General features: G+C 37.7%; 1 protein-coding gene across 3 annotated transcripts in view; it reads right to left on the reverse strand.

Moving 5' to 3' along the window:
• Positions 1-15534, reverse strand: part of LOC106871908 (uncharacterized) — a 54979-nt gene extending 39445 nt beyond the window's left edge. For 2 of the 3 annotated variants that reach the window (XM_089360889.1, XM_089360887.1), the window contains exon 1: positions 15473-15534. The gene's annotated coding sequence lies outside the window, so the exon portion shown is untranslated. Of the gene's footprint in view, positions 1-3198; positions 3561-15472 lie in introns of those variants that run through there. The other variant, XM_089360888.1, reaches the window with a different exon arrangement.
• Between the last annotated feature and the right edge of the window lie 6966 nt (positions 15535-22500).

Genomic DNA, 22500 nt, shown 5'->3' on the forward strand with positions numbered 1-22500 from the left:
GTAGATAAAGCAATTAAGAGTATGAAGACCGGGAAAGCCCCCGGCCCATCAGGAATCACTGCAGAGATGCTCAAAATATCTGGCAGTGTTGGCTATAGCCTAGTCACCCGTATTACGAACCAGGTGATACACGAAGGAGTCATACCCTATGACTGGTGTAGCAGCATCATAGTCAACTGCTACAAAGGTAAAGGGGACGCTTTAGATACAAATAATTACAGAGGCATCAAGCTGTTAGATCAGGTTATGAAAGTTACAGAGAGGGTCATAGCCCAACTAATTAGGGAGCGAATCAATTTAGATGAGATGCAGTTTGGGTTCGTGCCAGGTAAAAGCACTACTGATGCCTTATTTCTAGTGAGACAGTTGCAAGAGAAATACCTAGCTAAGGATAAACCTCTGTACCTGGCTTTCGTTGACATGGAGAAAGCCTTTGACAGGGTCCCCCGATCCCTTATCTGGTGGTCAATGAGGAAACTTGGGATAGAAGAATGGTTAGTGAGAGCTGTGCGAGCCATGTACAGAGATGCTGCCAGTAAGGTGAGGGTTGGAAATGAGTACAGCAATGAATTCCGGGTAGAGGTAGGGGTCCACCAAGGTTCCGTCCTCAGCCCCCTATTATTTACCATAGTCCTCCAGGCAATCACAGAGGAGTTCAAGACAGGTTGCCCCTGGGAGCTCCTCTATGCTGATGACCTTGCCCTAATTGCGGAGTCACTATCAGAACTAGAGGAGAAGTTTCAGGTGTGGAAGCAAGGTCTAGAATTGAAGGGCCTTAGAGTCAACCTAGCTAAAACCAAAATCCTAATAAGTAGGAAGGTAGATAAAACACAAACCCCTTCAGGTAGATGGCCCTGCTCAGTATGTAGAAAAGGAGTAGGTAGTAACTCTATAAGATGTACCCGGTGCAAGCTATGGACACATAAGAGGTGCAGCAACATCAAAGGCAGGTTAACTAGCAAGTTAGTTTTTGTTTGTGGCAGATGTTCAGGTGCAATAAAGACTGCAAACAAACAGGAAACAACCTCTATCTCATTCCAGGGTGAAAAACTAGAGGTAGTCGATAGCTTCCGCTATCTGGGCGACCAAGTTAGTAGTGGGGGTGGGTGCGCTGAAAGTGTAGCTGCTAGAATAAGAATAGCCTGGGCAAAGTTTAGAGAGCTCTTACCCCTGCTGGCGACAAAGGGACTCTCACTCAGAGTAAAAGGCAGACTGTATGACGCATGCGTACGAACAACCATGCTACATGGCAGTGAAACATGGGCTGTAACTGCTGAGGACATACGTAAGCTCGCAAGGAATGAAGCCAGTATGCTCCGTTGGATGTGTAATGTCAATGTGAATACCCGTCAGAGTGTAAGTATCTTGAGAGAAAAGCTGAACATTAGAAGCATCAGTTGTGGCGTGCAAGAGAGACGATTGCGCTGGTATGGACATGTGGTGAGAATGCAGGAGGATAGCTGCGTGAAAAAGTGCCACACCCTAACAGTTGAGGGAACCCGTGGAAGAGGTAGGCCCAGGAAGACCTGGGCTGAGGTGGTGAGGCAAGACCTTCGTACATTGGGCCTCACCGAGGCGATGACTACGGACCGAGACCTTTGGAAATGGGCTGTGCGTGAGAAGACCCGGCAAGCCAAGTAAGATCGTTGCCAGTGCCCCTGGACTGGTTCTTGTGCGGTTGGCACATGAGATGCACCATTTTGAGCGTGGCCGTTGCCAGTACCGCCTGACTGGCTCCTGTAGGATTTTCGAGCGAGATCGTTGCCAGTGCCCCTGGACTGGCTTGTGCGGGTGGCACATAAAAGACACCATTTCGAGCGTGGCCGTTTTCGTGCGGGTGACACGTAAAAGCACCCACTACACTCTCTGAGTGGTTGGCGTTAGGAAGGGCATCCAGCTGTAGAAACTCTGCCAAATCAGACTGGAGCCTGGTGTTGCCATCCGGTTTCACCAGTCCTCAGTCAAATCGTCCAACCCATGCTAGCATGGAAAGCGGACGTTAAACGATGATGATGATGATGATGATATATATACATACATATATATATATATATATATATATATACACACACATATATATATATACATATATATATACATATACATACATATATATATAAATACATACATATAAATACATATACATATATATACACATACATATATACATATACATACATATATACATATACATACATATATATATATATACATATAAATATATATATACATATATATATTCATATACATACATATATACATACACATACATATATATGTATATATATATATATATGTATACATATATACACATATATATACATATATATACATATATACACATAATACATATAAATACACATACATACATATACATACACATACATACATATACATACACATACATACATATACATACATATATATATATATATATATATATATATATATATATATATATATATACACACACACATACATGTATACATATATAAATACATAAACATATATATATATATAGGCGTATATAAGTACACACACATACATAAATATATATAAACATACACATATGTACACATATATACACAGACACATATACACACAAACACATACACAGATACATACCTATACACACATACATATATAGACATACATACACACATATATATATATGGACACATACACATATACATAGACACATACACAAACACATCTATATACACACATGTACACACTCAAATACACACACACACGCACATACACACACACACACACGCATATACACACATTTATACACATATGTATACCTGAACTCACGGGTAGATACATAAACGGGGTGTGAACGCTTGCATATAGAAACCAAGAGTTTATTTGCGAAACAAACCCCTTTACACAGTTTGAAAATATAAACAACAGCATTACTTGGAGATACGCGCTGGTAAAGAATATACGTACAAGCGGTGAATAAACAGGGATGTATATTTGTGTATATATTAAGCATTGTGTGCGTGTGTGTGTATGTATATAATCATTTTTCATGAAGACAAAATTGTTAATTTCGAGTAGCGCTTAACAAGTAGCTAGCTAGCTAGCAAGCGAAGCAATTTGTTCAGAGCCAATACACTCGAGCACATCACGTAGGCACTATCAATATTCAGAAAATATACACAGTGAAGGAAAACAAAACACTTAACTCACAATAGGAGAAACATTATGCTGAATATCCACCATGTAGATAGTGAAGATTTATGGGTGAACAGGGAATCGTCTCATAATGTATGTAAATAATACTCCGCTACGTTAAACCGCGAGATTTATGTAGTGTTTGTGTTTATATAAATATATTGGCAGAAATGATGTCAATAAACAGAAATAAAGGCTTCTGCCGATGTATAATAGGTGATAAAGAGTAAATGAGATTTAGTATCATTCATGCTTTTTCTTCAACCTCAACTCTCCTTCGTTGGTAAAAATTACCTGTCGTTAATTTCATCATTGAATGAAGGGATGAAGAATATGAAATCTACTGACATCAGAAGGAGGTTAAAAAAAAAAAAAAATAATAATTCGCTCATGCATACATCATCAAGTGGGGGCAGCGAATAGAATCTAAGAAACATTGCCAGAGAGTAAATAAACATTGGTAAGAAACACCGAAAGGGAGACTAGGAAGGGGGTGGGGGAGAGAAGAAAGATTAAGAAGAAACCGTTTGGATTAGAGAAGTTTAAAAGCAATAATGGCCAGAACTACGTTTCGAAGGAGATAGAATACATGGACTACATAAGAGGTTTAATATTTCATCTAATATCCAACAATAAATATATGTTCCTTCTTATTCTTTTACTTGTTTCTGTTATTTGACTGAGGTCATGCTGCAACACATTCTCACACACACACATATATACATATATATATACACACACACATACATATACACACACATATACGCACACATACACATACATGCACACACACACATATATATATATACACATACATATATACACACATACATATAAATACACATTTGCACACACACATATACTTACATATATACACATACATACATACACAAATGCATATATATATACATACAAATGCATATATAAATATACACACAAACGCAAAAATATATACACACATATACTTACATATATACACACGCATATATACATACACAAATGCATACATAAATATACACACAAACAAATATATATACACATGTATATACACACACAAACACGTATATACATACATACACATATGTACATATATATACATACACACATATATACACACACATATACATATATACACATACATGTATATATACATACACACATATACATATACACATATATATACACACACATATACACATACATGTATATATACATACACACATACATATATACACACATGCATACATATATACACACACATATATACACACATACATCATTTAGATGAGATGCAGTTTGGGTTCGTGCCAGGTAAAAGCACTACTGATGCCTTATTTCTAGTGAGACAGTTGCAAGAGAAATACCTAGCCAAGGATAAACCTCTGTACCTGGCTTTCGTTGACATGGAGAAAGCCTTTGACAGGGTCCCCCGATCCCTTATCTGGTGGTCAATGAGGAAACTTGGGATAGAAGAATGGCTAGTGAGAGCTGTGCGAGCCATGTACAGAGATGCGGCCAGTAAGGTGAGGGTTGGAAATGAGTACAGCAATGAATTCCGGGTAGAGGTAGGGGTCCACCAAGGTTCCGTCCTCAGCCCCCTATTATTTACCATAGTCCTCCAGGCAATCACAGAGGAGTTCAAGACAGGTTGCCCCTGGGAGCTCCTCTATGCTGATGACCTTGCCCTAATTGCGGAGTCACTATCAGAACTAGAGGAGAAGTTTCAGGTGTGGAAGCAAGGTCTAGAATTGAAGGGCCTTAGAGTCAACCTAGCTAAAACCAAAATCCTAATAAGTAGGAAGGTAGATAAAACACAAACCCCTTCAGGTAGATGGCCCTGCTCAGTATGTAGAAAAGGAGTAGGTAGTAACTCTATAAGATGTACCCGGTGCAAGCTATGGACACATAAGAGGTGCAGCAACATCAAAGGCAGGTTAACTAGCAAGTTAGTTTTTGTTTGTGGCAGATGTTCAGGTGCAATAAAGACTGCAAACAAACAGGAAACAACTTCTATCTCATTCCAGGGTGAAAAACTAGAGGTAGTCGATAGCTTCCGCTATCTGGGCGACCAAGTTAGTAGTGGGGGTGGGTGCGCTGAAAGTGTAGCTGCTAGAATAAGAATAGCCTGGGCGAAGTTTAGAGAGCTCTTACCCCTGCTGGCGACAAAGGGACTCTCACTCAGAGTAAAAGGCAGACTGTATGACGCATGCGTACGAACAACCATGCTACATGGCAGTGAAACATGGGCTGTAACTGCTGAGGACATACGTAAGCTCGCAAGGAATGAAGCCAGTATGCTCCGTTGGATGTGTAATGTCAATGTGAATACCCGTCAGAGTGTAAGTATCTTGAGAGAAAAGCTGAACATTAGAAGCATCAGTTGTGGCGTGCAAGAGAGACGATTGCGCTGGTATGGACATGTGGTGAGAATGGAGGAGGATAGCTGCGTGAAAAAGTGCCACACCCTAACAGTTGAGGGAACCCGTGGAAGAGGTAGGCCCAGGAAGACCTGGGCTGAGGTGGTGAGGCAAGACCTTCGTACATTGGGCCTCACCGAGGCGATGACTACGGACCGAGACCTTTGGAAATGGGCTGTGCGTGAGAAGACCCGGCAAGCCAAGTAAGATCGTTGCCAGTGCCCCTGGACTGGTTCTTGTGCGGGTGGCACATGAGATGCACCATTTTGAGCGTGGCCGTTGCCAGTACCGCCTGACTGGCTCCTGTAGGATTTTCGAGCGAGATCGTTGCCAGTGCCCCTGGACTGGCTTGTGCGGGTGGCACATAAAAGACACCATTTCGAGCGTGGCCGTTTTCGTGCGGGTGACACGTAAAAGCACCCACTACACTCTCTGAGTGGTTGGCGTTAGGAAGGGCATCCAGCTGTAGAAACTCTGCCAAATCAGACTGGAGCCTGGTGTTGCCATCCGGTTTCACCAGTCCTCAGTCAAATCGTCCAACCCATGCTAGCATGGAAAGCGGACGTTAAACGATGATGATGATGATGATGATACACACAAACCCACATATATATATTTACACACATGTATACACATACATATGCACACACACACATATTTATATATATACACGTATGTACAGAAACAGTCATATATATAGATATGCACTTTCTGAGTTCAAATTCCACTAAGGTCAACTGTGCCTTTCACCCTTTCAGGGTCGATAAAGTATGTATCAGTTGAGTACTGGGGATGATATAACCGACTTACCCCTTCCCCATAAAACTGCTGGCCCTGTGCCAAAATTTGAAACAATTATACTTTGATTAGAGAATTACTATTTCTAAATCTCACAACGAGAGATATTCAGCAACAATACTTTGGAGTACCTTGTTCGAAAATATAAGGACACAGATCGTGTTGTATAGCCAGCTGGAGACGATGTCTCCTGGGGTTAAATTACAGCAACATTCATCCTAAACCAGACTGCCATGTTATGTTGGCAAACAATCTTTACTCCAATTATACTTTGAGCTTAACTAAAATGCTGGCTAAGAATAAAGTGTAGCTTATAAATTGTTAAAATATATTTACAGAGATGTACTTGCATAGCAAATGACCTGATCGTGTGCTGGAACGAAAACAATTGAAGCGTGGAAGATGTTTATAAGCCATTTAAAATAACACACAAAGACCGTTAGATTCACTTCAACATTTAAATTTAATTTGTCAAAATATTTTCGTCGTTTTGAGACTGCGACCTGTTCGCACAGAATTTTGTGTGTTATTTTAAATGACTTATAAACACCTTCCATGCTGCAATTGTTAAAATATATTTGTGCTTCCATAAAGGTGAAATTAGAGGCCATATCCTGAAATCCCATAACTTGAGGTAAATGTAACATGGGAGATGCTCTGAATAAAAATTCAACTGCTAACAATGTTTCATCAACTTCAAAAAGTATTTGACGCTTAATTGTGAAATGAGACCTAGAAGATTCTATTTCAGTTTGGTTGTCATTTCCATTTCATATCACTTATTTCACCCCTTCATGAGAATACGAACACATATTTCAATGGAGCACCCTCAGACACCAATTTTAGTTGCAAATGATGTAAAAGAAGGCTACATTCTTGCACCACAGTTTTTAAAAAATCTATTTTGCAGAAGTTTTAATAATTACTTTTAAAAAATGTAGCTGACTCTATACTAGTAGCTAACCCAATAACACACACTGAATGTGAGATGCAGGACCCAATGGACAGCTTCTCCAAAACTTTTATGCATTGCTCTCATTGTTTACCAAATTTTTAGATATTGCATAACTTGTAATGCTTTTCTACACAGATTTTCTGTTTATACTATCAAAATCATTCTGTAAAATTATAAAGTTAATGGCTACAGTTGATTTGTATTCAATAGCGTTTTCAATTATGAATTTGCAATGCAAAAATAATGTCAATGTATGATCTCTTCGAAAAAAGAAATCCAGATTGTTGATGTCTTAAAATTATGTTGCCTTATTTTGTTTAAAACACTGAAAGCAACTTGTTGGTCACCACAAACAAGGAGATTCCTCACTAATTTCACCAATTGCTAAGATCACCTTTCTTTGACAGTTTCACTATGACCACTGTTTCTTCAAGTTACAAAGGTTGTCTATGACTTCCTCAGCACATTTAGCAAGTTTACTAAGGTGTCCATCAGTACCTGAAACTATGTTAGTTTTCATTGATTGTGAAATTCCTCCAATATGATTTCATCAACATCTTCATCAAGATCCCTTAATTAACACCATCTATCAAAAGCTCATCAAGTTCACAGTGATTTAGAACTCCTCTGAAATGTCCTCCCCCACCCTTTGTTTCCCTCCTCTTCAGTCACTTTACCATTCTTACTTTTTACACTCGTCCTTTCACTGATGCTCCCATGTCCTAACAATTACTTCTCTATCCTCTGTACAATCCTTCAATCATTTCTTGAAGTGCTATTTTCTGTATTTTTTGCATGACCTTTAACCAATCTTTACAGCATAATTATTTTTTAAAACCTCTCTGTCCAGTCTTTATACTTCCAGGTCTCTGGAGATATCCACTACTCATTATGTTTTCCTCTCTTTTCTAACTATTTTTGGATGCTTCAATTGTAACGACTTTCAATTTACTCCAGTATTGATCCGTACTTGTATCTGCATTTAATGCGGTATATCAATTCTTGTGGCCTAGCTGGTATGATTATGTCATGTACTTTCATTTAGTTTGTTGATATTAAAAAGGTTTTCGGGTTTTTAAAGATTAAAAAACATATTTGGTAGGTTTCATGCTGATAACTACCTTTACCATGTAATGATATGAATCAATATCTGCTTCTCTGAAGACATGAATGTCAAACAAATTAATTTTCCATCACCTACTAATACAAATGAATTCAATTTCATTCTCACTGCCATCACTGGAAGATGTGCTGTCTTTCTTATGCATCAACTTATGATGATAAACGCTATTAATCATTTAGAGATCATACTTAGCAAAGATTCCACAAGTTTATTTGTTACCCCTTAACTTTTTTAATGACAATGGGCTGACTATTCATCTCTCCTGCCCTAGCTTAGCATTAAAGTCACCGGTAAGAATTACAATGTCATTATTTCCTCTAATGTTGATATTTTCTTTCATCTTCAGGATTCTTTTTTGGCAAAGACTTATAACTTGTATAATGATTCTGTTGGATATAAATCCCCCAATCAATAATGATTTTAAAATTCCTTTGACTAAATCTCCACAAACTAAAGCTTTTTCCCCACCCCAATCCGAGTTATAACCTGTTGCAGCTTCTTTCCTTCACTCATACCTATCTATCCATTTTCCTAACTACCTTGTCATGATTCATTGCCTGCACAGAGGTTTATATGTATGTATACATACATACACACACACACAAGTGTGAGTAAAGATATGAAGGCAAGGAAAGCAGCTGGTTCTTGAGGGATAGTCTCTGAGATACAGAAAATATCTGATGATGTAGGTCACATGTTAGGTACTTACATAATCCATCAAATAGTTCAGGGAAGCATCATACCCACAATTAGTGTAGTAATATCTTTATCAACTGTTACACATCCAAAAATGAGGCTCTAGAAGCATCAAATTGATGAACTAGCTTACAAAAGTAATGGAGAAAAAAAAATTATAGCATAACTGATTAAGAAAAGAATTAGTTTAGATGAGATACAATTCAGGTTTGTGCCAAGATGATGTACAACTAATGTCCTTGTCTTAATGAGATAACAACAGTTCTTTTCTGAATGTAAGCTGCTAGGCCCAAGATGCATAGACCTGGAGAAGGCCTCTGATAGCTCCACACACTATAGTCAGTGTAGAGAAATGGTTTGTGAGAGCTGTGCAAGCAATGCTCACAGATGCCATTAGTAAAGTACAAGCCAGCAATGAGTTCAGTCACAAATTTAGCATGCATATTGGTGTCCATCAAGATTCAGTTCTCAGCACTCTGTTTATCATAGATGTTCCAAGTCATAATAGAAACTGCTTGCCTCTGGAAACTCATATATGTTAATAACCAACTCCTCGTGGCTGAAACTGCCAAAGGCTTAGGGAAGAAACTTCAAATATGGAAGAAAAGCTTTGAAATGAGAGTAAAACTAGCAAAGGTTTGATATGCAGAAAAGAGCGAGGAAATCAATACTGTGTAATCTATGTAAGCTATAGATGCAAGAGGTGTAATGTGATCAAAGGATGCTGACAGAGAAGGTAGATTTATATACTGCAGACACAGAGGAGTAGCTAGCAGGAAAAGTTTCAATGAAACAAATTATTTCAAATGCCCAGATGTCTGCCTAATAGTTGACAGTGTAACTCCACTGATAATTAATAACAGTGGCTGAGAATGTAATAACCAGAAGAACAGGGTAAAAAAAAAGTTCAAGGAGCTATGACCTTTACTGGCAAAAAGGGGATTCTCTAACTGAATGAAGGACAGATTCTATGATGCTTGCGTAACAAGTGTGATACTGTAGAGTTACAAGAGATGAACACTGAATGTGAAGGATTTGTAAAGGCTAGAGAAAAAAATGACATGTATGTTCCAAAATCTGTCAGCATGTAAGAATACTGGAGCACAAATGAACTGAAAGAAGACTGTATCCTCTACTGGAGAAGCACCACCTAAAGTAAGCAAGCATGAAAGGGTGGGTGCAAAAAGTGATGAAGATAAAAGCATCAAATATTGATGTTCATACACACACTTGTTAACATGCACTCATAGAACTAGACACTGATGTGCAACATGTAAGCAGATAACTATTATATACACATACACAGAGCAAGTGTTATGCACTCATGAAACACACACACACATATCTGTGTGTGTATGTGTGTGTGTAAAGCCACACCTCTACATATACATATTATGCACACACATTTGAAAGCAATTACTCCAAATAAAATCAGCCAGTGATGAGTCATTAAACTAATGCCAACATGGTAAAACAAATGTGATGACGATAATGATTATCATCATCACTTAACATCCATTTTCCACGCTGGCATGGGTTGGATGGTTTGTCAGTATCTGGCAAGGCCAAGAGTCGCACCACATTCTATAGTCAGTTTTAGCATGGTTTCTACAACTAGATGCCCCTCCAAATGCCAACCACTCTACAGAGAGTACTGGGTGCTTTTCAGGTGGCACCGTCACCAGTGCTTTTCACGTGACACCGACACCAGTGCTTTGTATGTGGAACCATCGCCAGTGCTTTTTAAATGGAACCAGCACTGACAATATCAGCAAGTACCTTGCAAAATGAGATCCCCTCAACTGGGAGGTGGAGAAGTAGTTTTGAGTGGGGTGTAGAGTTGTGCCAGTTGAGAAGACAGATATAAGCTTTACTGTAGAGTAGATACGGTAATCCCTCATCATATTGCAGATTATTATTTAAGCTCACGTCGATTCCTCTGTGGTGTTGTTTTGCATTTATAATCAAAAATATATACAAATTATAGAAATGATAAAGACAAAATATGCAGTACAGTGTTACTTCGTGGATTTACATCTATTGCAGGAGGGGGGGGGGGTTCAAACGTAACACCCGCGATAGTCAAGGGATTACTGTAATGGATACCCCCATTAGAAAACAAAGGAAAGTGAGTTAGGAAATAATATGATGATGATAATATATATATATATAGACTGCAATACTTTTATCATACATTTGCTTGATCAGGGTTGTTGTTGGTTGGTACTCCGTTGCTTACGACTACGAGGGTTCCAGTTGATCCGATTAATGGAACAGCTTGCTCGTGAAATTAACGTGCAAGTGGCTGAGCACTCCACAGACACGTGTATCCTTAACGTAGTTCTCGGGGATATTCAGCGTGACAAGGCTGACCCCTTGAATTACAGGCACAACAGAAACAGGAAGTAAGAGTGAGAGAAAGTTGTGGTGAAAGAGTACAGCAGGGTTCGCCACCATCCCCTGCTGGAGCCTCGTGGAGCTTTAGGTGTTTCGCTCAATAAACACTCACAACGCCTGGTCTGGGAATTGAAACCGCGATCCTACGACCGCGAGTCCGCTGCCCTAACCACTGGGCCATTGCACCTCCACTCTGATCAGGGTAAACTTGGACTAAACAGCAACAAAAAGAACAAAAAGAAAGAGCAGCCAAATCACACTATCTCAAAAAGAAAAGAACACATGAAACCATAGTCTCTGTTATACACATTTATGGATGGTCACAGGTGAAAGGCTTTCATCATGCACACATACAATGGGCTTCTTCCAGTTTCTGTCCACCAAACTCATAAGGTTTTGGTCAGCCTGGGGCTATAGAAGATGCTTACCCAAGGTGCCACAAAATGGGATTAAACATGAGACCACATGGTTAGGAAGAAAGCTTCTTAACCACGACCACACCTGTGCCTACAACATATACCATCATCATTTAACATCCATGTTCTATGCTCACATGGATTGGATGGTTTGATGGGATTCAGTGAGTTCGAGGACTGCATTTCACCCCAGAGTCTGCTTTGGCAAGGTTTCTATGGCTGGATGCCCTTCCTCATGTCAACCACTGAGTGTATGTACTGCATGGCTTTTTTCATGCCACAAACACTAGTGAGGTTGCCAATCAGCTTGTGTTTGTGTGTGTGTGTGTATGCATGTGTGTGTTTGTGTGATTAAATCTACAACCATTTGTATGAAAATGTAGTGAGCAGGATTATTATCAGACTATGCTGCCAACAAATCACTTTGTGCTTTTGAAGACATGCGGAATAGGAGATCTCACTCTTGAGAAAACAAGTAAAGGTTAGAGGCAGGAAAGGCATCCAGCAGTTAAAACAATGCCTGAAATAACATATGTCCAATTCATGAAAAACAGACATGAAACGAATGAACGGAGAAAATATATTCAGATGCAACAGATCCAAATGAACTAGCAGAATTTTTTAAAATATGGAGAAGAATAAAAGTGTGTGTGTGTGTGTGTGCAAATTAGTGAACAATTGTGTTTACAACAGAAGAAAATCACACTTAACGCTTTCTTAAAGGTACTTAAATGTTGAGTTTTGGAATAGCTGTCCCTTGCAGGACCATATTTGACAGGAAAGTGGAAAGATACAGAAGTGGGGTGCAAAAAAAGGCATGTAATGAAATAATTTTAAATATTAGAGAATCTAACTGCAAGAAAACGAGAAATGCAAGCATGTTCCTTATGCTTTTGACGAACTTAATAAAACAGAGGAAGAGGAAACTCTTGGTAGATTACAGAGAAAACATACTCAGTCTCCTTATCCGCGGCATAGAATATCTATCTATAAATCTAATCTATTGAGACCTTTAGCGATATGCCGTGCTTGAGAAAAGTTGTCAAACCAAATGAAATCATAGTCGTAGCCAATGCTGGTGTCGTGTAACTGGCACCTGCGCCGGTGGCATGTAAAAAGCACCCATAATGCTCTTGGAGTAGTTGGCGCTAGGAAGGGCATCCAGCCGTAGAAATCATGCTAAATCAGACTGGAATTCGGTGCAGCTCTCCAACTTACCAGTTTCAGTGAAACCGCCAGCTTGGAAAGCAGACGCTAAATGATGATGATGATGATGATGATGATGATGATGATGATGATGATATATATATATATATATATATATATATATATATATATATATATATATATATATATATATAGAGAGAGAGAGAGAGAGAGAGAGAGAGAGGGAGAGCCGTGATGGGTAAAACAAACTCAAAATATAGGCTCCTTAATATTTTCCCCATATCTACTTTTGATCATCTCTATCATTTTAATAATCTTAATCATTAGCACTCTAGAGTTCTTATCGTTAGGCCCACAATACGAGGAACTTTGTATTTCCAAATGTTGTTTAAAACATAAAGACCATCTATTTGTTTACGGCTTCAGTACAATGAATATTTCTTCAAATTACTGCTTTTAATAAATGGAAAATGGAAAGCAAATAGTTATGTCGATGCAAAATATTTAGCATACTACAGTAAGAAAAAAAGTTAAGGTCTTAGACTAAAATTTGGGGATTTATTCCAGGGGCCTTCGTTAATTTTTCATTCGTTTTTGTGCGTAAGAAATCATCATCATCATCATTACTATCATCGTGTTGGGATCGAAGGTATCGATTAGCTCCCTCCCACCAAAACTTGTGCTTAAATTAGAAACAATATTATTAGCAGCACTTCTTTCGGTTTTACGCTCCGAGTCCAAATTCTGCCGAGGTCGACTTTGCCTTTCATCCTTTCCGGGTCGATAAAAGTAAGTACCAGTCGAGCACTGGAATCAGTTAGCCTCCTCCCCCGAAATTTCAGGCCTAGTAGCTATAGTAGAAAGAATTATTATTGTTGTTGGTGGTGGTGCTATTACCATTTCAATTATTAAAAAAAACAACAGTTTGATTCAATTTAAATTAAGAGCAGAACACATCAGTGGATAATTCTCAGTGCAGTTTAGAAGGGTAACTTCACTGTTCGGGAGTTCGAATGCTGCCTTGGATAGACTTTGTTTCACTCCTTACCACAGGATCGGAGCTGTTCATTAGAGGGCAAGACGATCGACTACTAAATCTTGCATTTTTAAAAAATGTTATCACAATATATGTATATTTGATAAAAATAAACTGTCAATATGTTTAAGCTACCAACAAAATGTCTAAGAGATCGTGCAATTTGAACAGTCTAACGTGTTATTTAGCACAAACGTTAGAATAATTTTAAAATGTCGATAAAAAGTTTTATTACATACACATAAATATACATACGTTGATATATTTTTATATATACACACACACACACAGGTATAAATATTCTTATACTGCTCCAACCACTCAAAAACAGATTGGCAGTTTGATTAATGGGAACAAAGTTAACATTGTGATTATAACTCGTAGTGAATTATTCGAGCTGCATTTATAATGCATGACTATGAATGCTAAATCACAATAATGTGTTAGATTGGGCACAAGGCCCCATACCATATTTATATGGGCAGGGCACGTCAATTAACTCAACCCCAGTGCTTGATTAGTGCTCACATCTCCCTATCAATCGTCATTTTTAATTGTAATATTATTGGTGGTACATTAATAATATATCACTACCGATGTTAAATCACAGTGATGATGTTGTCTGAACCAGGTAGAAGACCCACAATATGTATAGCGAGTAGGGCACATTAATTAAGTCGACCCAGAAGACCCACAACATGTATAGCGGGTAGGGCACGTCAATTAACTCAACCCCAGTGCTTGATTAGTGCTCATATCTCCCTATCAATCGTCATTTTTAATTGTAATATTATTGGTGGTACATTAATAATATATCACTATCGATGTTAAATCACAGTGATGAGGTTGTCTGAACCCGGTAGAAGACCCACAACATGTATAGCGGGTAGGGCACATCAATTAAGTGGACCCTAGTACTTGACTGGTACTTCCTTTATCCATCCCCGGGGTCGATACAACAAACACCAGTTATGTGTCGTCATATAGGCATTCAATCTAAGATCGTGCCAATGTTTAGCTATCACCAATTATTGCTATGGTTATTATTTGTAATGAAATAATATCATTCGTGCCATATATAGTATTATTAATTACTAACATTTTTATGGAGACGACGAAAAGGTCTTTTGTGTTTTCTTTTCCACCAAATCTTAAAAAATGTCTTTATTTATTATTTTTTTTTTTGAAAGAAAATATGCAGAATAAAAGGTGTTTTCCTTTTTCAATTCAAAGAGGAAAAATATTTAATAACGTAAAGATAATATAATTTAATATATGACTTACATGGTTTGTATGTGTCCAAACCGTCAACCAGAGACAGACACGGGTGAGGAACGGAATGACACAAGATATAATCTCGGACCGACGAGATTATGTAAATCAGTTCTTCTTCATCCTTCCCCATCTTACCCTCTTTTCTGCCTCTCTCTCTCTTCTTTTCTAAATTTTCAATTACTTCTTACCCCTCTCTCACATGTTACATCGTTTTCTATTCTCTCTCTCTCTCTCTGTTTTCCTCTTTTCTATCTTCTTACCTCCTCCCTTACCTCTCTCTCTCTCTGTTTTCGTCTTTTTTATCTTCTTACTTCTCCCTTACCTCTCTCTCTCTTTCTCTTCTAATTTTTGTTTTTGCAGTTCCTCATCATCTCCCTCCCGTTCTATCCTGCCTTTTTGTCTTTTCTATTTATCCCTTCTCCTTATTCCAGCTATCTTTTACTCTTTCCCTCCCACTTCTCTTCCCTTCCTTACACTATTTCTTCTCTATCTACCTACTCAATTCTCTCACGTAATTCTTACTCTCTTCCCTCCGTTCCTCCTCCTTCTCCTTTACATTGTCATTTTTCTCTTTAATTCGTTTCCGTCTCTATTTTGTCACTCTCTCCTGTTATTTTCAATCTCTCCTTGCGGTTATTTGTAATTATTCTTGTTCTTTTTCGCTTCCTTCTTCCCTCTCTTTCACTTCTCTCTTTGACACGCTTTCTTTCACTCATTTTGGAAATACCCGCAATCCCTCCTGTATTGTGCTTATATTTTGGATCTTTTGATTTGTACCTGTTTCTCGTCCTATTAGTTTTTCTTTTTTATTTTCTGTTAATTCAGTTTTCTACTCTTTCTCCCGTTTCCTATGCCCTTTCTCTCTCTCTCTCTCTCTCTCTCTATCTATCTATCTACCTCTTTTCTCTAGCACTTTGTCCTCTTTCTCTCCCATTCCTTTTATATCTCATATCCTCTTTCATATTATACTTTTTCTTGTCTGTCTTTTATTATAATATGATTTTATTTCCTGTCTACCTCTCTATTTCCATTTTCTTTATTGTTAATCTTTGTCTGATCAAAATTTCATGCCCTCTAATTTGCATTTAATATTCTTTCCCTTTCGATTTTTCTCTCTTTTCAGTCTTTTTTTTTTTTACTCCTTTCCTCGGCTCTTCTTAGATATCTCTTCCTTGTTCAAACCACCTGTCGATCACACCTGTTCTCTTTCCATTTTAGGATCTTTTCAGTTTTAGCTAATGCTTTCAACTTTAATAGAAGTTTCTGCATACAGATGTAGCACATTTCACGCCAAGTACAAAAACTGTAACCATTTTTTTTTCGGGGTGGGGGAGAAATTATCAAAAAAAGCCATGAACCTTTAAAGACTGGATATTTTTTTTTTTTTTTTTTGATAGGTGGGGTGAATTTTAGCTTATGACATTTATCCCATCTCAGCAGACGATGTTATTTGTATATGTTCCCATAGCAAGCAACTGAAATCATCGTCGGGTTAGGTTTAGAATAAGGGTTAAGGTTAGGGTTTAGCATTAGGTGTTAGGGTTTGAGTTATTGCATTGCAGAATTTCATGAAATATTTTCATCTTCAACTCACCCTTAGATCACATCCAACAAACAATGGCAGCATGAGGCCTGAGGGAACCCAGGTTTTAGTTAGGTTCTCAACATCCTTGCCTTGACTAGCAAAATTTTATCTGTACACACATACCACATTCATTTTATGTTTGTGATTTTACTTTTTGTAGAAATCCTGCCTTTTCATGTGTGTTTCCATGACAAAGCTAGTTAATTTGTCCTGTAGTGTTTGTTCTTCATCAGTTTGTTAAACAGGAATCTATAGATAAATACCACAAATAATATCTTCCTCAAATTTTCACATTGTTCCTTTTCTTTCTATTATCTTAGGTAGCATTTATTTAGTTTTTACCATAGCAGTTAGTTATCTATTCCTCTCAAGCTATTCACAAGTTAGCAAGGTTGTGAGCATAGACAAATAAACACACTAAAGTTTGAGTTTCCAAATACTTTATTAACCTAAATCATTATGTTTGCAAATATACATCCAATAAATTAATGGGTTAAACATTTCAGTTGGGAATTTTCTGTATATAACTTACTGGATTAAGTAATGAAGGTAGTACATGGAAAGTAATCACTGCATTGATATGTGTTACTGGACACCACGCATTAAGTTTGTGTCTTTTCCTGACAACAATATAAGCATGTTACTTAAAAATGAAAGAGAGAGAGGCAACAACTTGTTAAGACAAGCATCATAGATTCCCCTAGACCAGTGTTACTCAATGTGGTGGTCCGCAAGCCATCAGCTGCCAGTACGTTTCCAGAAATGCCATCAGCTTTGAGTTTCCAGAAAAGAAACATTATTTAAACAAAAACAATATGAGAGATCTATAAAAAGCTTATATAATGTTGTATTATTTGTTTACAAAATAAATATAAGATTAAAAAATTGTCAACTTTTATTATATTCATTATATATATTATATCTGGTATAAATTAGTATTATTAAGAAATATTACCAGTCCCTGGCACACTGAGAAAAAAAAAAAAACTGCCTGTATGCCACATCAGTTAGTTTGAGAAGCACTGCCCTAGACTGCTTGGCATCTCTCTAGTTAAGTTGAATTTGCCAGTCTTTTTATAGCTGTTAACCATACTTTTCGAACCTTGGACCAAACTGTTTGACAGCAAAAATCTCATTTACTTCATTTAAAGTTTGTCACCTCAGTCATAATAAGTCAGCTATGCACTGATTGGACAAGCCACAAGTCATATGCATGTAGGTGTTAATACCTTTTATGGAAATATATTAGTTTGTGGTTCTAGACTGGGTAAACTTGAGAGCTGTGGTTCAAATCTTTGCCAGGGTCTTGCTACAAGTTAATCTGTATTTCTGCGTTCCATAGTTTTTCCATATATGCCAAGTTTCCTTATCTTGACTGTTATAAGCAAAATCTTTCAGCCATTGTACCCTCTAACCTTCTTCAGGCATCTGCTATATTTGATAATATCATAATTATTGTTTAATGTCCATTTCCCATGCTGGCAGGAGTTGGGTGGTTTGATAGGAGCTGACCAGCAGGAGAGTTATCCAGACACCAATTGTCTATGTTGACATGGTTTCTCTGGCTGGATGTCCTTCCTAACACCAACCACTTTACAGAATGTGTTGGGTACTTCTTACATGTCACTGGTACAGGTGATTTTTATGTAGCACTGGCACAAGTGCATTTTATGTGGCACCAGCACTCTTGAAATATTCAAGCACAAGGTAGCATGTTCTCATTCCATTGACTAACTCTAGAAATTTCTAGTATTGATTATTCTGGTACCTATGACACCACTTGGTCATTCCACTAAAATCAGAATACATGAAGCTTTACTGACTCATGGAATGAACTCAAGCCACTTATTAGACTGCAGCAGTTGACTCCCTTAGTTGATAGAAATTAGAAGCTTTAACCCTTTAGTGTTCATATTATTCTGTCAAATGTAATGCTTATTATTACCTCCACCTTAGTGAAGGCGGAGGTATTGTTTTCAGTTGTGTTTGTTTGTTTGTCCGTGGACAAGATATCTCAAGAACTGCCAGATAGATTCAGATGAAACTTTCAGGGATGTTTGGCCTCCTGACTGGCACAAACTGATTAGATTTTGAGATCGATCCAGCACCAGACAAGGATTCTGGATTATTTTGCCTGTCTTTTTAAGAGCGGTCAGGTTCATTTTTAGTATTCTCATTTGTGAGAGCAGTTGAGTTTATATCCAGATATTTTCATTTTAAAAATCATCTCTGGCTAATCACTGAGAGGGCATTGGTGTTGCCTTGGTGGAAGTTTGTGCTCTCTGAGTGCTCTTATTCATATTGTTTTGAATTAATCATTCATTATCTCATACCTTCAAAATTTCAATGATGTGATTACTTATTTTTAGAATGACATTGCAGTTTTGGTGTGAGAGGCTGGATTTGGTTTGTTTGAACATAAAACAAGTAGAATATTTGGGCCAGATATGGCTTGTCTATACGCTAAAGGGTTAAATCTCATTTTTTTAGTTATGTGCTTGGCTTACTGTTCCCTCTTTATGACATAAATTAAGACTAGTTTATCTTTCTCGTATTTTATTCTCCATTAAACAAAACATACATGTGCTGCAAATCAGGGTAGTGCTTCATGGCAAGGCAAAATCATAAAAGCACAACAAACAGGGAGAACCACTTAGTTCTATAACAGAGATTACAGTTCATTTTATTAATTAAAGGTTCTTGTATGACATTCATATTTATGCTCGGTATTCTGAGAAGGATATCAGGGTTCAGTTTTAGCACTGATTCTTTCAATTATCTTATCTGCTATTGTTTTTTTTCCCCCAACAATTATCTTAATCCTTTAGTATTCAAACCAGCCATATCAACCTCAAATATTCTATTGATTTTAATTTCAAAGTGACCAGATCAGGCCTCTCACAACTACCTTACAATGTCATTCCAAATATAAACCATCATATCATTGAAATTTCAAAACTACAAGATAATGTATGATAAATTCAAAACAATGTGAATAATTAAGCATTCCATATGATAGAGTAAATCTGAATGCTAAAGAGTTATAGAAGGTCTGAGAGTACCATAACCGAAATGTTCTAAGTACAAAAATCAATAAGTCACTATTCTGAAAATTCCCCCAATTCTTTTTTGCTGCATATAAGAAGCTGAGATGAAATGTGTTTACATTCTTATTTATCTCACAACCAGATTTTCTATAACTTAAAATTATTTCAGTCCTTCTGATTAATGCTGTGTTATGCACAAAATACATTGATTAATTTAATGACAAGCTGTCAAAAGCTTATGTATGTGAATTAGCTATGCACTACAGTGATAGCTTAATTTATTATAACTTTATATAAAAGATGACTATGAAGAAGAAGAAAACAAGGTATGTCCTGTTTGAGGAGTACTGTAAATCCTCAAGTATAATCCACATTTTTTTCCCTAAATTTAAAGGTCAAAATCCCTAGTGCGTACTATATACGAGGTTAAAAATAAAAAATATTTTCTAAGCAATGCCCGAGTCTCTATTTGCTGTCCGGCAATGTTTATTCAGATGCATTTTCTGATGTCAGGTGCGAAAATACCTTGAAAACAATGCAGTCATAAAAGAATCATCCATAATTTGCAGTAAGCAACATTAATAAAATAAAAGTGTTGTATATCATCTGCACTGGATGGTACTCAGAATGACGTTGTATGGAAAGATGAAATAAATGAAAGTGAATCTTCTGATGTTGACTATGAATTTGACGATGACGGAGATTTACACTACAATGATGCTGACATGTTTATGGAGGAACAAATGGAACAGTTATTTGATGCTGAAAGTGACATTGAATTTGAAGGATTTGAATAAATGTTTTTGCTTTTGCAACTGATAATGATAAATATGTAAAGGCAATTTACTTAATATTTATGTTTCACTGACGTTATTACTGTTATTTCTTTATTTTCTGCAAAGTGCACAAAAAAGCTACACATTTGCATTATGTTATATATACAATAATAATAAATATTATACACAAGGTTTAGGTTTTTCAGAGGTACAGCCCCCTAAAAATCCCCTGCGTATTATACTCAAGGGCGGACTATACTCGAGGATTTACGGTAGTCAATAAAGCACAAAACAGTTCTTCAGGAGATTCTCTGCCCCTTTTCAGTGTATGGTTAAGAAGCTTGCTTCTTAACCTTGTGATCCTGGCTTCAGTCCCTCTCAAGCAAGTGTCTTCTACTTTAACCCCAGACTGACCAAAACCTTGTGAGTGGATTTGGTAGATGAAAACTGAAAGAATCCCATCATACATAAATGTACATATGTGTGCATGTGCATTTGTGTGTACTCTCATCTAAACATCACATGATGCTTGTAAATGAGCATCATTATCGTACAAGTGATGTCTCTTGTTTCCAGTCTTCTGTGAAAAACATGTCTAGCCATGAGAAAATATTACTTCACTTGGAAATAGGTGAGGATTGTTGACAGGGAGGGCATTCAACCACAGGAAATCTACCTCAATAAATTTCATGAGACCCATGTGAGCATGGAAAAGCAGATATTAAATGAGGATGATGATGATGATGATATACAACTACAGGCACCACTTGCAAGCAAGTATGGCTTGGCTGTGTGGTTGTATGCATCGTGCTTTCACTAAGTGTTTTAGGTGCTTATATGGTTGCAGGCAATCAGAGGCAGCTCCTGATCCAGGGCAACATTAAGAAATGACAGCTGGAAGGAAAGAATGCTGCACCAACATCAAGCTAGTAGTTATTTTCAGCTGAGTAGACTGAAGTAACATGAAATGAAGCACCTTGCTCAAGGGCTCAACACACACACACACACTATATACATAGATACATAATACATTGTTGTTGTTGTTGTTGGCACTCCGTCGCTTACGACGTTGAGGGTTCCAGTCAATCCGATCAACGGAACAGCCTGCTCGTGAAATTAACGTGCAAGTGGCTGAGCACTCCACAGACACGTGTAACCTTAACGTAGTTATCGGGGATATTCAGCGTGACACAGTGTGACAAGGCTGACCCTTTGAATTACAGGCACAACAGAAACAGGAGGAAAGAGTCAGAGAAAGTTGTGGTGAAAGAGTACAGCAGGGTTCGCCACTATCCCCTGCCGGAGCCTCGTGGAGCTTTAGGTGTTTTCGCTCAATAAACACTCACAACGCCCGGTCTGGGAATCGAAACCGCGATCCTATGACCGCGAGTCCGCTGCCCTAACCACTGGGCCATTGCGCTTCCACTACATAATTCATATACATAAGGTAATATCTATCTCCACTTAAAAGTTGATGTTGTGTTAGAACCCAGAATACTCGTATGGACTAGTGGTCCATATAAGCTTCTGTCACTATTAATCGTTTTACACACACACACACACAAAGTTTATTGAGGTGGCAAAAATGAGATGTACCTATTATTCAAACAACCACCTTTTATCACATTC

This window comes from Octopus bimaculoides, chromosome 12 (genome assembly GCF_046866305.1).
Source record: "Octopus bimaculoides isolate indiv1 chromosome 12, ASM4686630v1, whole genome shotgun sequence".
Classification (NCBI taxonomy): domain Eukaryota; kingdom Metazoa; phylum Mollusca; class Cephalopoda; order Octopoda; family Octopodidae; genus Octopus; species Octopus bimaculoides.